Source organism: Macrotis lagotis, chromosome X (assembly GCF_037893015.1).
Source record: "Macrotis lagotis isolate mMagLag1 chromosome X, bilby.v1.9.chrom.fasta, whole genome shotgun sequence".
In the NCBI taxonomy this organism is placed as follows: Eukaryota; Metazoa; Chordata; class Mammalia; order Peramelemorphia; family Peramelidae; genus Macrotis; species Macrotis lagotis.
The window spans coordinates 313,653,934-313,669,201 of record NC_133666.1 but is presented as its reverse complement, the minus strand read 5'-3'; positions in this window follow the sequence as shown (position 1 = coordinate 313,669,201).

Here is a 15,268-nt window from a genome sequence, read left to right as displayed (position 1 = left end):
TTATTAGAAGAAAAAAACTTTCTCTATCAATGTAGGTCAACAGTTTCTTTTTTGCAAGACAACGGGGTTAAGTGGCTTGCCCAAGGCCACACAGCTAGGTAATTATTAAGTGTCTGAGACCAGATTTGAACCCAGCTACTCCTGACTCCAGGGCCAGCGCTCTATCCACTGCACCACCTAGCTGCCCTGACAGTTTCTTTGTAATAAATGAACCTTAGTGCATTGGGAGGATAAGCAACTGCCCGGAGTCATATAGTCAATATGTGTCAGAAGCAGGACTTGAATCCAGGTATTCATAGCTTTAAGTTCTCTTCTCCATCAGCTACCCCATATTGCCCCATGACTTGTAAGTTTTTATCATATCAACAATTTATAACAATATGCAAGCCTAAAATTTGCTAAGCAACACTGGGTGGTAGATAGTACAAATATTACTATCCCTATTTTACAAATGAGCAAACTGAGGCTCTAAGTAATTGAATGACTATTGGTTACATAGCTATTATGTGTCAAACCCAGGTCTCCTGACTTAGGGCCAGTGTTTTTTCCACTGCATCATGCTTTCTTGCATACTGATAACCTACATACCTTCTGTCATTTCTTAGGTAGAATGCACATTGTAACAAAGAAGACAGCAGCAGAAAATGTCATCATTCAGATATTGATTTCTAATGGTGGAAAGAAATTTCCACCATTAGAGAAGGTCTAAGGAGAAGATACCTGGTAAAGAAAAAAGAACTGAGTCTTGCTACAACAAATGAGTAGACAGACACAGACTTCACCTAAACTGATGATGAGACACCTAGTCAGGCATCCACTCTTCTGAAAGTTCAAGCCTTGCATCTTGACTGTAGCCTTGTCTACAATAATCCTTTAAATAAACATAGCCTTAAAGAGCTCTAAATAAGGTCAAACTGGGTCTCAGAGTAGGAGAGCAGGCCTGGTTTTCTCTCAGGCTAAATTTACTCAACAGGAAGTGGTGACAGCTAAATAGTACTGTCTTAGACACATGAAGAGAGCCATAAGTTTTCTGCCCAAAGAATTATAGGATACTGAGGTCCTCAGGAGACCATCTATTCACTCCACTCCTTTGCTTGCCAAGTTAAAGCTGATTTGTGCCCAAAGAAACTTTTAGCTTCACCATAATTTCAAGTTATAAAGATGAAAATCAAGTCTATTTCAGTTTTGGTGCAATGTCCAAGCTTCCTGACCTCATAAGCAATATGCTTGTATTTTCCTTTCTGACTGACTAAAGATGTTGTTGCTTAAAGAACAGTAAGACATAGTGTCTGCTCTAAATAGTTTTCTATTCTACCATAACTCTATGTTGGACATTATAACAGACTTTAAAATGAATTAAATCAACTCTTTATAATGCCAATGAGCCTACACAACTCACTTGTATGCAGAAGATTGAACTGTAAAAATTCTCTTTAGATCAATATTGTAGGAGCATTAAAACAATAAATTAAACCTAAATATTTACTCAGATGCTATATATCAGAATTATATCTCATGTAGATTAAGTGATATAGTATCATTATAATTAAATAGCATTTATTAATCACCTCCACATGAGTAATCTTGAGTTGGGCTCTCTATAATAGAATTCTGAGTTGAAAAGGAAGATGAATTTGAAGTGAAGGATAGATAAAGTTCCCTTCTTTGCCTCATGGGAATTGTAGTTTAAATCAGTGTTTGGATAGAGGGGAAATGAAAACCTTTTCCTAGACCATTTGGGACTTTCTGGCAAAGCAAGTTACTATGTGTAATATATGAAAATATTTACACAGAAATTCTAGTGGTTTCTAAAGTCAGGCACCCAAGACAAAAAAGGTAACATTCTGAAAGTCTCTCCTGCCTCTTCTATCTTTCATCTTCAACATATAGGCCATGGTTAGAAATGTACCACTAATGGCATGACCAAGGTAAAGTAATATTTATACTCTTATTGTTAATTGCATCATTTGTTTGAAAGATCACCCTTTAATTCATTACATTTATTGATACCTGTCAATAAGAAAAGATTGTGTGATTTTATTTCACAAGAATTTTATTTGGGGGACATTTTACAGATCTTTGAGTAAGCAATTTGCTAAATGCCTAAGAAGGAGAATCTGATGGACTCTAATATAACCAAGAACCCAATATAACCAAAGAATCTAACCTAAAGGCCTGTCATGGCAACTCATCATTAGAATCATTAAGAAAAGTTAAGTATTGTCTCTAGAGGATCTATATGAAAATGAAAGGGAGAGGGGGACTGATATTCTCCATTTACACACCATTACCTATGAGCACAGAAATTTAGATTCATTTACAAGACAATTAGCCTTTGGAAGTCAGAGAAGAGTTTAAAAGGCAAGGAATACAAGATGAGAAAATGTGGATACAAAGATGATTCCAAAAAGTTCTGTAGAGTATCATATTTTGATGAAAGGCATATGAGAAGTCTTTTGGGAGAAACTTCAAAAAGAAGAGATGGGGAAGGCTTAAAACCTCTTCTTTCCTTCCTTTTTCAACATGATCTAGCTTCCATCATCATTTGTATATAGAGAACTGAGAGCAAGATACAGTTTCGTAAGTTAATAAATGATTGTCATTCAGTCAATATTAATTCAACAAATATTGATTAAGTCTTTCACAATAGGACTATACATAAGACTCTAATTAACAAGTTAGTTTTTCTTCTCCCGAAGGGCATTTTAACATCTCATGAGATTGTGAATTTTATGCCAAGAGGGCACAAGCTCTGGCATGTCCTACCAAACTAAGTATATTCAGAAGTGGACCCCATGATAAACTAGATAGTTTTTGCCTAAAACACAGTCAAGATTGGTTCAGAGACTCACTCTCAGAGATTTTTGCTATGAGTTGAAGTTTTGTTTCTGTTTTGTTTTGTTTAAATCACAGCTTTTCAGGAAACTATCGTTTATACAGTTGAATGAAAGTGTTCATCTAAAGTTTGAAGTGCAGCCAACTCTTCAAAAACTAGTGTCTGGATTGTAATGATGAATCTGCCATTAAAGAATCAGAAAGTTATTTCTATTGTTCTTATTCAGTTATGGGGATCACCAGGAAAGCAGTCAGAAGCACCCTATGTCATACCAGCAAGCCTCTTCAAGGAATCAGAGCTGGATATATATCCAGCTCTGTGGGAGATTCTCCAGTAAGGAAAATAGCTGGTTACCTATCACCCTTTATATACCCCTATAAGAGCTACAACAGCCATTTGTTTCTGAAGCACAGTCAATACCTAGCCTTCAATGAGTTAGATTTCTAGTTTAATTTGGATGACCAGCAAAGTGCCCCACACATAGTAGGCATTTAATAAATGTTTATTAATGAAAATTTTTGTTTAATTTTGAGAATCTACATTAATAGATATCAAGGACTTGCTATTTCTTGTCTTCTTTGGGATTCACACTGGACCAATAGATAACAATTATCATTGGTGAGATATGAGGTTATATTTGCTTTTCAACAGAAAAAGTATACATTGGGCATAATATCTTCACTTGGTTTGAGTTAAGCATAAACAAGCATGATGAAGATGAAGGATAAGTGAGGGAGGTTGTGCTAAGTCCCCAGTCTCACATTCTCTCCAGAGCCATCTGGGACCAGTGGCCAGATATGAATCAGGATGACTGGAGATGACCCTGAATGTGAGGCAATAAAGATTAGGTGACTTGCCCATGATCACACAGCTAAGTAAATGTTTGAGACTTGATTTGAACTCTCATCCTCCTGACTCCAAGGCTAGTGCTCTATCCACTTTGCCACCTAACTGCCCCTCCACATTTACAGTATGGAAGACGAATAACCATTCCTGGGGGATGTGGGGTGGGAGAGAAAGAAACCTAAAAGTTTTAGCAGACTAATCAGGATAATCAGTATCGAAGAACTAAAGGGAAGACCCCCTCAAAAAAATGTGATCTTAGACTGCAATGAGAGAGGTGAGTGATGAGAGAGGTTGTAGTCTTACTGGACTCTGGTCACTATTTTTTTGTAAAAACATTAAAAATCACAAGGCATCCAGAGGAGGCTGAGCAACATATTGAGTAGTTTTTAAGCTCTGTTATAAGAGGATTGTTTGCAAACACTCCAAATATTCAGCTTGGAGAAACTTAGGGAGGTCAGTCATAGTTGTTTAGAAGTATTTGAAAGAATATCAAGTGGAAGAGGTATTTGACATGATTTCATTGTCTTGAAACAAAACTAAGAGCAATGGATAGAAGTTGTAGAGAGACTGATTTAGGTTTGATGTAAAGAAAAATCTTATAACTAAAGTAGAAGTCTTAATTGTTTTATGTAACAAAAGGCCCCTCTGACTTTCCATAGACCCTTCTTAAGATAATGTTTTTAAGTAAAAGAAATAAATAGGATGACAAAGGAAACCAATTTAATTGAATGCAATTATCATATTATTTATTTTTTAAATGCTCAAATCCCAAGTTAAGAATCCCTGAACTGGCCAAGATGGTAGAGTGACTGAAGGAACTAGCTTGAGCTTTCCCCACAAATTCCTTTAAATTATGATTCTAAACAAATTCTAGGATGGCAGAAATCATAAATACATAGAGTGAAACAGTTTTCCAGTCCAAGACAATTTACAAGATCTGTAGAAAATTCTGTTACACCAGGGTGAAAGAGGAATGCAGGTTGTGCCAGCATAGCCCTAGCCCCAGCAAACCAGGAGCAGGCCTTGAGAGTCACTGAATCAACAGTAGCAGCAGCTGCTTACACAGCTCTCAGTCTACAGATTGTAAGGGGATCTAATAACTTATCAGAAGGAGATTATAGGGGTCTCTTTGTTATCAGTGAATCAGATCTGGGTCACAGTCATGCCTGGCAGTTCCAGGGTGAGGAGGAATATCAGCACAACAGAGCTTATGGTCACAGGGGAGCAGGGATCCTCATCTCAGTTCCAGGGCAGAAAAGAATAGTTGTGACAATTCATAGACAAGAGCACAGGCCAGTAAAGTATTAAACACATCTCCTTAGTACATATTATTTTGGAAGGACTGAAAATTTGCAGGAACCTAGAATTATCTCTGAAAACAGTTGCACAAAACCCCTGAAGTTTGGAACAATGAACTGTCTACCTTGGATATGTAGACCTACTTTAACAAAGACTTAAAAAAATCAAGTAATAAATTGGGAAAATAAGTAAACAACAGAAAAAATTCTAACCATTGAAGGGACAGGATAGATCAAAACATACATTAGGAAGAAGATAATAAAGTCAAAGCTTCTTCATCCAATGTCTTCAAGAAAAGTATGAATTGGACACAGGCCATGGAAGAGCTCAAAAAGGATTTTGAAAATCAAGTAAGAGAGATTGAGTAAAAATTGGGAAGGGAAATGAAAATGATGCAAGAAAATCATGAAAAAGGAGTCAACAGCTTGCTAGGAAAACATACTGAAGAAAACGACACCTTTAAAAACATACTAAGGCTAGTAGTAAAGGAGGTATATGAATCCAATGAAGAGAAGAATGCCTTAAAAAAGCAGAATTGAACAAAGGAAAAAAGAGGCACTGAATTATTTCACTGAAAATAATAATTCCTTAAAAATTTGAATTGAGCAAATGGAAGCTAATAACTTTCTGAGGAATCAAGAAACAATAAAACAAAACCAAAAGAATGAAAAAAAATAGAAAAGAATGTGAAATAGCTCATTGGTAAAAAAAAAAAAATAACCTGACCTGGAAAATGGATCCAGAAAAGATGACTTTAAAATTATTGAATTACAAGAAAGCCATGATCAAAAATGAGCTTAGACATTATCTTTCAAAAATTTTCAAGGAAAACTGCACTGATATTCTAGAACCAGAGTATTAAATGGAAAATGAAAAAAATCCACTGATCACCTCTTGAAAGAAATCCCAAAATTAAAACTTTCAAGAATATTAAAGTCAAATTCCAGAGCTCCCAGGACAAGGGGAAAATAGTGCAAGCAAGCAAGTAAGTAAGCAATAAACAGTTCAAGTATCCAGAAGCCATAGTCAGGAAAAGACAAAATTTAGCAATTTCTGCATTAAAGGATAAAAAGACTTGGAATATGATATTCCAGATGCCAAAAGAGATAGGATTACAACCAAGAAACAATTACCCAGAAAAACTGAGTATAATCCTTTGGGGGGAGGTGAGAATGGATATTCTAATTAAATAGAAGACTTGATGAAAAGACCAGAGCTGAATAGAATATATGACTTTCAAATACAAAACTCAAGAGAATTACAAAAAGGTAAACAGAAAAAGGGAAAGCATAAAGGACTTAATAAAGTTAGACTTTACATTCCTACTTGGCAAAATGATTCTGGTAACCCATTTGAACTATATTATTATTATTATCATTATCATTATTATTATTATTATCATTCATTTAAAAGAAATATATATATATATATATATATATATATAGTCAGAGGGCACAGGTTGAATATGAAGGGATGATATATAAAAAATAAAATTAAAGGGCAAGAGAGGAATGTGCTGGGAAAAAGGGAAAGGAAGATGTAGAATGAATTAAATTACCTACATAAGAGGTAAGGAAGAAAGGGAAAGTGAAGGGGTGGGAGTGAAAAATATTGGGGAAAATGAGACATTAATGCACATTGGTAGAGTTGTGAACTGATTCTACCATTCTCCAGAGCAATTTGGAACTATGAATGAAGGGCTATAAAACCTTCATGCCCTTTGCCTGACCAATTCCAATCAATACTAGGTCTGTATCCCAAAAGAGATTAAAAAGCAAAAAGAAAGAGGACTTATATGTACAATTATATTTATAGCATTTCTTTGCTGGTGGAAAAGAATTGGAAATTAAAGGAATACTCATCAGTTGGAGAATGGCTGAACAAAATGTGGTCTGTGATTATTATGGAATACTATTCTGCCACAAGAAATGATGAGCAGGATGCTCTCAGAAAAATTTGGAAAGACTTTCTTGAAAGATGATCAGCTGTGAATGACTTAGCTATTCTCAGCAATACAGTGATACAAGACAACTCTGAAGGCTTTATGATGAAAAATGCTATCTATTCCCAGACAAAGAACTGATGGTGTTTGAATATAGATTGAAGCATAATTTTTTAAACTTCTAATTTTTTCTTGAGGTTTTATGCATGTATGTTGGGGGTGCTATTTTTCTTTCAGAATATAACTATTATGGAAAGCTTTTGTATGACCACACACGTATAATACATATATATGCATGTATGTATATATGATGTATGTATGTATATATATATATATATATATAAATTGTTTGCCTTTTCAATGCAAGGGTAAGGAGAGGGAGAAAGTGAGAGAGCTTGAAACTCAAAGTTTTTAAAACAAATATTAAAAATTGTTTTTACGTGTAAATGGAAAAAAGAAAATACAAAATACAAACAAAAACAAAACAGAACATAGAATTATTGAAATAAGACAATTCAAAAAGAAATGAATTGTGTTGATAGTGTCCAAAGGGATAGCCTTTCCATTCCTGGAGGTCTTTGAGTTGATAATTGATATCAAAGGTATTGTAGGGGGAATTGCTATTTCAGAATGGCATAGACCAGATGGCCTCTCAGAATTCTCCCATTACCAACATTTGGGGACTGTAAGGCAGATTTCTGTCTTTTGCATTTCTTTTTCTCTCATTTTAAAGTTTTGTTTTCATTGTGAACTTAATCATCAATGCAAACATTGCAATAAACAAAGAAGAACAAAGAATAATGTATAAGAAATAGAACTTTATGTTTTATTTTAAAAGACATATAATTATACTATTTAACTATTTGTATTCCTTTCTACTCTTTATTTAATTTTTTTCTGAGTATTTAAAAAGTATCTTATTAGTACTCTTTTCTGCACCCATCCCTCCAAATAAAAACTTTTCTTTGTAATTTAGAATATGTATGCACACACACACACACACACACACACACACACACATACACGAACACACAAACACTTATATGTATAGTCAGAAAATCAGTATGTTGACCATGTCTGTGAATGCAAGTTTCATTTTACACCTCTAGTCTATCACCTTTCTTCAAAGAAGTGGGAGGCATGCTTCATCTTCTGCTTTCTGAAGTCATTATTGCTCACTGCTTTGATCAGATTCTGAAGATTTTCAAAGTTGTTTTCCTTCACATTAATTTTAGCCATCTTGGAAATTATTCATCTGCTTCTTCTTTGCATTCTACAACAATTCCAATACTCATTGTACATTTCTCTGAATTCTTTACATTCATACTTTCAATAATGTAATATTCCATTCTATTCCATTCATATCCCTTATGTTGTCATTTTTCTGCCATTTATTTCTTCAAGGCATTTTTCTGTAGTTCTAGTGTATTTCATTGACCAATGGAAATATGACATCTCCCCCAAAAGAGAGTACCTAAAGCTTTGGTGACTAAATTGAACATATTCCAAATCTCACTGGGGATTTGAGGAACTGTGAATTTACTATAAGAAAAACCTGCCAAAATGCTGAAAAATTAAAATCCACTCTCTACCTCCTTACTTTTTAAATAGTGAAAGCCAGTTTGTTGAGACACTACTTAGGGATCCTTCCAAATGAAAAGCACCAAGGAATCTCACTAAATGCATTTTTTGCCCTGCAGAAGGGATAGACTCCAGAGCTGTAGTTGAGTCATTTGTACAGAAGCTGGGAGTCCCTTCCTGGGCCATTCTTTTTTCCCCCATTTTCTTTAGTTCTTTGATCGTTACTTGTCACAGCAAAAGATAAGAACTCTGATGTAAAGAATTGCATTGCAATTATAAAGCTATATTCTGAGAATCTAGGACATGAATTATTTCCTTTTCAATAACAGAATATTTGTTGAATGAATAACTCTGAAAGGTAGGTAGCATGATTATTATTTAGCCATTTTATGGGGAAGGAAACTATGAGTCTAATTTTATTGGTTTGGGAGTCTCCCAAATATAGAATCCCCCTTTGCTGTTATAAATCAGCACTTTGTCTGCAATGTATATAGACAGATGAGAAATTTCCTAGAGCACACAGAGTTTAAGTGACTTGTCCAGAGTCACCCAGTAAAGGATGATTTTACTGGCTTCACTCTTCCAAACTGCCTCTCATCTATTTTGAGGGTAAGGAGAACAAAGCTCAGGGAAATAAAATGAATTGCCTAGCATTACCAATCTAGGAAGAATAAGAAATGGACCTCAATATTATGAACATGTGGGGAGAGGGAGTGAAAGTAGAAATTTTAAAAAACTGTCTTTATGGGGAACCTGATCTTTTACAACTGATTTTAAAGCTAACTACTAACATTTGCATAGCAAATTTTCATTTTTCAAAGTTCTTTCCTGTTTGTTTTCTCATTCTACACTCTCTAAGACCAACATGGCAGAAATTTCTTTTCTTTTTTATTTTCCGTTTTAAAGATGAAGAAATTCAGTCACACAGAGATACATGACTTACCTACATTTGTACATTTGGAGTAGCAGAGGAGGACTAGAACCAAGGTGATTTGATGCTAGCTGTATTTGTACTCCTAAACTCATTTCTAGCACCTTCACTGAGTCAGGTAGTCAATTAACATTTAAGTGCCAGATACTGTGAGAGGCAAAAGATAATTCCTGATCTCAAGGATCTACAGTCTAATGGAGAAGACAACATGCAAACAACTATGTACAAAAAGCCACAGACAGGCTCTAACTAGGAAACAATCAAATCAGGAAAGATGTATTGTAGAAAGTAAGTTTTTAGCTGAAATTTGAAGGAATCCAGAGTTGCTAGGAGAAAGAGATAAAGAGGGAGAAAGTTCTAGGCATGTGGGACAGCCCATGAGAAATGTGTAGAGTTGGGAGTGTCTTGAGTGTCTTATTTTAAGAAAGAAGACTTTCTGGTCACTGAATCTGTTTGTGTACGTGTGTGTGTATGTGTGTGTGTGTGTGTGTGTGTGTGTGTGTGTTTGTATTATATCCCCACTCCAATCACATTAATGCTGAACCCAGTTAGATAGCCCATTGCAGCCTGGAACTCTTGAGTTCAAGAAATTTGCCAGTCTTAGCCTCCCTGGCAAGAGGGTTTAATAGACATGAGCCAACACACTCCTGTGATCATTTTTCAGTGTTTGAAAGAAGTTCCTCATATTTGTGTTTACATATATAAACTAGTAACTTTTATCCACCTGTATTAGCTATTTAAACCCTCTCATACTCACATATACACACATACACATACATACATCTTTCCACATGATAATCCTTTCAATGTTTAAAGACAATAATTGCCTGGAAACATGGATAATAATACCTACCCAACCTATCTTACCTTCTATTGTAAGGATAAATGAAATAATGTACCTAAAAGACTTTGTAAACTATAAAGCATTATAAAAATGTTAGCTATTATGGTAATTGTCATGTCTCCCCTGTTTTCCCTTCCATGTTCTTAAATACCCCAATTTCCCAACCATTCTTCACAGGACATGATTACAAGACCCTTGGAAAGTCATGTTCTCATGCAGAGATTGTCAAATTCTTTTTTTTAATTTAGTATTTTATTTTTCCAATTACCTGTAAAAACAATTTTCAACATTTGTTTTTAAAATAGAATTTCAAATTCTCTCCCTCCTCACCTCCATCAAGTAATTTGATATAGGTTATATATGTGTAGTAATGCAAAGCATATTTCCATGTTAGTCATGTTGAAAAAGAAAACATAGATCAAGATAACTCCCCCCCAATAAAAAAGGTATTCTTTGATCTCAGTACTCAGTAGTCAGACTCCATCAGCTATTTCTCTGGAAATGAATGACACTTTTCCATCATAAGTCCTTCAGAGTTGTCTTGGATGATAGTAGTGCTGAGAATAGCTAAGTCATTCACAGCTGATCATATTATAATACTGTTATTACTCTGTACAATGTTTGTTTCTGAGGTGGAGAGACTGCCCCTGACTCATGAGATTTTGGGTAGAAAAGAAATGGTTAATTTCCCCTCACTTTTTCTTGCTTTTACACTATAAAATGTGGTGAAAATGAGTGGACCTGTCATACTTTGAATCCTATTTTGAAATAATTTCAGAGGAATATGGATTTAAAGCTGATAGAAAATTTAGAGGTCATCCTTAGTGGTACTCCCTGATTTTATTGGGAGGACTATACTCCTCCCATTGCATTCCTTTATAGAGGGAAGAAACTCGACTTTTCATTCCACTTTGTATCTGCTACTCTGTCTGGTTTCAACTTCATGGAACCAGATATCCTTTGCACTGGGTACTCTTTAGTGTCCACCTCTTCCGTTTCCCTGACTCCTTTTGAATATTGTCTCCCCCTTTAGAATAGGAACAGTCTTTTTATTCATTGTAGCCATAGCATTTAGAATAGTACCTAGTATATAACAGTTGATCAATAAATTATTATTGGTTTGTATTATATTATAGGTGAGGAAACTCAAATATAAAGAGGTAAAATGCCTTGTCAAGAGTCACAGCTAGTATCTAATACAAGAGTCTAATTCATAGTTTCCTACTCCAAGAACAATGCAACATCCACAATGTCACCTATACTTACTTCTAAGCTTTAATGGAATTGTTCACATCTTCGGGTATTATTATATCACTCATATTTATAACATATTTGAGTGGGGAATAGGTAGATAAGCAAATATATTATTATATTTACTCTGTAGATAAGGCAGAATGGTGATATAGATGGAGGTCATTGGATCATAGATTTAGAGTTGAAATAGGACTTTGAGGTCATGTAGCTGAACTCTCCTCATTTTACAGATCATGAAACTAGGATCAGAGAAGTTATGTGAGTTTCTCAAGGTCGCATGGCTAGTCAAAGACAGACATGGGATTTGAATCCTATGATTCCAAATCTAGTTTTTCCAATTTTTCCCACTTTGTGTTGCCCAGTAGCTTAGAGGTTAAGTGTTTTTGTTCTAATCATGAACAAATATCTGTCTAGTAACTATTATGTATAAGGTACTTTGTCAGGTTCTGGGAATGCAAAAAAGTACACAGCATATTCTTTGTCTTTAGGACACTAAGTATAGTGTGGGATACAATTCAAGTGAACAAAGTACCTTTTACTTTGAACATGGGAGTTGATGAAACACCATGAGAGGTGTGTGTGTGTGTGTGTGTGTGTGTGTGTGTGTGTGTGTGTGTGCATTTATGTAGCTTGCCTCAGTGTATACAGAGTTTAACTCTAATCCTGCTGGACTTTGATACTGACTTCGGGAAATCATTCAACTTTTCAGTGCTTTAGGCAATTTATTAAGACTATAGATTTCATTATAGACACATACATACATACATACATATGTATACATATGCATATCTCTCTCTCTCTCTCTCTATATATATATATATAGAGAGAGAGAGAGGATGATGATGATGATATATGTATATTTTCCTTTCAGGAAGTTCATAATCTAATGGGGAGCCAGGTAGTAAGATGGCTAGGAATGTTGGGCATAGAGACAGGAAGACCTAAATTCAAATATTAACTTGTTGCATGACCCTGGCCAAGTCACTTCACTTCTCTGAACTTCAGTGTCCTCATTTGTAATTTCAGGATAATAAAACACTTACCTTGCAAGGTTATTGTGAGGACTATGTGATGTGTGTATATATGAGTGTGTGTGGTGTGTGTGTGTGTGTGTGTGTGTGTGTGTGTGTATATGTACGCTTCCTTCAAATTAACAGTAATTGGGAAAAGGCCTGGTCCACTGAAGGTAAAGCTAAGGAGCTGAGCACTGGTACACCAAATTCCCATGCCTGAGGAAGCTATAGCTTGAATTAGACCATGGGGGAAGGGGAATCAACATCACAATTCCATCGAGAGGCATTGCTTTGCAGAGGTTAGAACACTATAAAAATAATAATAGCATTTCTGTAAATTTATAAGTTTACAGTATTTTGTAAATATTATCTCATTTCATTCTACAGGAACCCAGGGAGATAGGTGCTAATATCATCAATATTCTTTAGAAGAGGAAACTGAGGTTGTGACTTACCCAAAGTCTGAGGTCCATTTCCTGAAACTAAGTCCTACACTCTATCTGCTGAACCACCACCTACCTGTCTCTTAAATAAATGCTAGCTTTCACTGTTGTTGCTACTAATAAGTAAAAAAGGACAGGTACTCAAATAAGTCTGATATAAGGGGAAATTCCATTTGAGGAAGAAGAGGATACTTTGAAGTTCTTTCATTTAATGAAGACAGGCAAGGTTTTATGGAAGATAAAGCATTTGAGTTGGGTTATGAAGTTGGAATGAATGATTTTCAAACAATCCAGAGAGAACAAAGACATAAAAAAGTAACAACATGTGGTATAGTGTCAAAAGTGTGATCCAAGCAATAAGTGCCTCAGGAGCAAGGGGTTCAGTCAATTTCTCAGTCAAGGTTTCAAGAAGATATGACTTACTCTGGGCCTTGAAAGATGGATAAAATCGAGACTCTTTTCTCTAGCTGCTTCTACCTCCCCTTTTTCTACCCTGAAGTTCCAGATCAAGGGGCTACAAGGTACTGCTATTTTAAGGCATTATGCTTGATATGTCACTGATAATCAAATACTAGTTTCTGAATCCAAGACACTTTAGTAAGTGGCCCACTAGGGGGAGAAGGGATCCAAAGAAATTCAGTAATCCCAGGAGTTAGAGTTTCATTGAGATTTGAATACAAGTCCTTGTTCTGTCAGAATTTGGATTTTCCTTTAACAAAAAGAGATTTCATTTTCCAGTGATCCTTCAGGAAAACTTTGAAAAAAATCCAAGAAATATGAACATATACATACATGCATGTATATGTGTATGTACATGCACATTGACACACATATAAATGTGTGTGTGATGGAAAGTAGAAAGTTAAAAAAAAAATTAAAGGAGCATCATGAAGGGGAAAGTACATTAGACTGAGCCAGAAGATGGCTCTAACTCACTGTGTGAACCGAAATCAATCACTTTGCCTCTTTGTGAGCTAGTTTCCTCATCTTAGAAATGAGGGATTTGAGCTAATTCATAGATCCTAAAGCAAGAAGGACTCAGAGATCATCTAATCCAGTGCCTTCTTTTTGAAGGAACTAAGGTCTTTGGAGATTAAAAGATGGTCACAGAAACAGTAAGTAACAGGGACACAAATCTGACTTAAGTGCTCATGCTTCAGGCCCCTCCCCCCCAAACATCAAGTCTAGCTCATTTCTGGGGTTCATTCCAATTTTCACATTGTTTATATATTTAATTTCATATATATATATATATATATATATATATATATATATATATATATGTTGAATTCCCATACTACTTATATATTGAATTTCCAAGAATGTATAGTTCATCAGGCACAGACTCTCAGAGCTGGGACAATGGAAAAGGCATGAAATTTGGAGTCCAGAGAATCAGGTGCAAAAGCAGGTTCTCTTACTTGCCAAATTGTGATCTTGTGTCAGTCTCAACCTCTCTGGGCCTCTTTTCTCATTTTTAAATGAAGGGATTTGCCTCTATGACCTTAAAGTTGCCTTCCACTTCTAAAACTAGGTTCAAAAAGGGAGCTCAGAGACCATCTAGTTCAACTGAGCAAAAAACCTCTTAATTTTACCTGATAATCATAGAAATGAGAACTATTTACCTTATTTGCAGAAAAATACCATATAGATCTTTAAGATCTCTCCTAGCTCTAGCAGATTTGGCTGCCCATCAGAGAGACTTTACTAAGTAGGGTGTTTTTTCATGCCACATCTGACAATACCAATTATCATTTTGTGCCTGATCTTGTACAATGTCTTCAGTTTATTAGAGACAGACTATTGCCAATACAAAGAATTTTGTTTTTAGAATCATGGGCTGTAGGTCTGCTCCTTCCTGACTGTGAATAAGCTATGAACTTTTCAGTTTCCTCATCTATAAAATGGGTACAATAATATTTGGATACATAGATTCCAGAAGCTAATTAAGAAAAGAAAATTAAGCACTTGCTTATCAATAATAAGAAAATATCAGTATGAAGAAAGACTGAAGAAAAAAATAGAGATCAGTTTAGCTGTTATAAAACTAAAAGAGGAAAGAGAACTTCTGTGAGTTTTATTAAAACCTGTGGTTTATAGGGAGGTGAGCTCTATTCTGGAGGAGCAAGTACTCCAGAGGGACACACCAGGAAGTGAGGGAAGAAGGATCATATGATTCAATTCCTCTTAGCCCTTCACTAAAGTGAAAAGGTGGTTTGGGAGTGAAAGAACAAGATCCTTTCCTTTAGGTGATTAGCAATACAACAGCTCTGGAAATT